At 43.0% G+C, this 2606-nt stretch overlaps 1 pseudogene; it reads right to left on the bottom strand.

Moving 5' to 3' along the window:
- Positions 1–566: 566 nt before the first annotated feature.
- On the bottom strand, positions 567–1241 carry LOC133048725 (interferon omega-1-like; annotated as a pseudogene).
- Between the last annotated feature and the right edge of the window lie 1365 nt (positions 1242–2606).

Here is a 2606-nt window from a genome sequence, read left to right on the forward strand (position 1 = left end):
TGACACATTTCCAAAGACCCTGATGCTGGGAAAGATTGAGGGCAGGAGGAGAACGGTGCGACAGAGGATGAGATGGTTGGATGACATCACCAACTCAATGGACATGGATTTCGGTGGACTCCGGCAGTTGGTGATGGACTGAGAGGCCTGGCATGCTGCGGTTCATGGGTTCACAAGAGTTGCACATGACTAAGTGACTGAATCGAACTGAACTGAATGAAATAACAAATTTACTTTCATAAGAATTTAATAAGTAAAACAACTTACAAGATTAAGTAAATGAACATATTTTCCAAACTTTATTACAATGCAGACAGACTTTTTATATGAAAATATAAATATGATGAGATAAAAGAAAATAAATACATAAATAAACATAAATAACATCAGAGCAGTCATCCATTATGCACTGATCCCTGTGCAGTTGAATACATTTTATATCTACTTGCTTATTGCTACAGAGAAAGTACTGCTGATTGAATTCAGGAAACATTGTGGCTAAAGCAGAAATCCGAGTCTTCTGAAATGAACACAGGTGAGTATACGAGGGTTATGTGGCATCTTAGTCAGTGAGAGTCATGTGAAGGTGAGTTCTGGTCTCCATCCATCATTCTTAACCTTTCTTGCAAGTTGGTTGATGAAGAGAAGGATCTCATGAGTTCCAATCTGACAATTTCCCAGGCACAGTCGCTGTATTCCTTCTCTCGCAGGTAGACATGGATGCCCTGGAAGTACCTCCTCACGGCCAGCGTGGGGCCCGTCCTTCCCAGGGCAGAGTCTTCCTCTCCCATCACCTGCCCCAGGCAGGCATCCAGGTCGTCCAGCTGCTGAAGGAGTCCAGTGCGGAGCTGCTCCAGGAGGGTGGTGTCCCAGGCAGCAGAGGAGCGCTCTGTGTGGAAAAGGTTGAAGCTCTGCTGGAGCATCTCGTGGAGCACAGAGATGGCCTGGGCCTCCTGGAGCTGGCCACCCTCCACCATCTCTTGGGGGAAGCGAAGTCTTTTCTGTCCTGCAGACAGAAGCGAGGGGAGAGCCTCCTCATTTGGCCCAGGAGCCTCAGGGTCTTTCTGCCAGCCAGACGTGGTTCTGAGACAGGTCACAGCCCAGGGATCCTCTGGGCCGTAGCTGACCAGCACCAGGGCCATCAGTGGAGAGAGCACGAATGCCTTGGGAAAGATGAAGCTGCTGCTGGGCTGGCGGAGACAGCGTCTGGTGGAATCTTGAGGTAGGTTCTCTGATGTCATGCTTTCTAAGCAAGGCCATTAAATAGGGAACATGGTAATTTTCATTTTCTATTTGTTTCTATATAGTTTTACTTCCTTCTTTGATTTTCATTTATGTATTCACAATATGTTAAAAGAAAATGTCATCAATTTAAAGTATTAATTTTACCTATTTCCCAATAACTTCAAATGGATCCATCCAATTGGATATTTGTTAATCAAATTAGAAAGATTTTATTATTCAACACTTTTACTTAAACTGTTCAACACTTTTCTCCTCAGAGTTTCTGAGCTGGAGGAAGGAGATTTAGTGATGGTGTTGGCTCTCACTGGAAGCTTATGTCACAGACTCTAGTGAGTTTCAGTCATTCATTCAGGCAGTTGATTCCACTGCACTTCTCTGTTCCTCTGTCTCTTTCTCCCTCTGAGAACAAAGGACGGTGAGAACCAGGCTACTCCTTCAGGGAGAAATCACCTTCTTTCCTTCACTTGACTATAATTTTTCACTTAGTTTCTCCATTCATTTAGTGACTTGTTGGCCAGGATTTGTCTTGCTGCTCCTGCCCCGGTTCTGGTTCATGTTGAGGTAAGAACAATAAAGCGAAGTAAAGAAGGCAGAGGGGCTGTATCTCTATCATGTTTAATACTTTAGGTTTTTGTTGTTGTTGTTGTTTCCCTTTGCCATGTTCCTAGAAAGTAAAATTCCAGTTTTTTTGTGGGCAAAAAAGAAAACTAATCTAAGTCTGGTTGTTTGAACATGAACGAAGGGAAGTGACTTTCCCTGGCACAATGATGTATTCTGAGTTAGCAAACTTCAGTGCAGCACAGCTGGGGATGAGGCTGTGGCAGAGGGGAAGCATGAGGCCAGTGTGAACAGCAGAAAGGCTGGGACATTGCTGCTTCTGACAGAAGCTCAACGAAGGTTAAGTCCTGGTCAGGTGACTGTCCTTTGCTTTGCAAGATCAGCTACCTCATTTTTCTTTCAATTAATGCACGTAGGATTCATTTCAGGAGAGAAGGAAGAAGTCCAACCCATCACCTAACAAGAGATGGACAACTGGAATGCCAATTGCTGGAATACTAACCCTCTCTGTCAGTGTCTTGGAGCCAGCTTTGCTGAGCATCTGTCTAGGTAATAAATCCACTCACTCAATGAGAAGCTGCTTTGAAAAAAACTAGAATGAAATGGAATTAAACGATTCCAAAACATCCTGATCTTAATCTGGATGATAGTAATTATGATATTAAAAATAATACCTGAATTTTATTTCCTGCTACTAATGGACTAGTCACTTTCCAAGTTCTTTAGAATTTTAAATGAATCTTCTCATTAACTCTTAGGGTCACACTCCTGGAGAAAAATATAAATCTAGACAAATGAACTAT

Source organism: Dama dama, chromosome 29, assembly GCF_033118175.1.
Source record: "Dama dama isolate Ldn47 chromosome 29, ASM3311817v1, whole genome shotgun sequence".
In the NCBI taxonomy this organism is placed as follows: domain Eukaryota; kingdom Metazoa; phylum Chordata; class Mammalia; order Artiodactyla; family Cervidae; genus Dama; species Dama dama.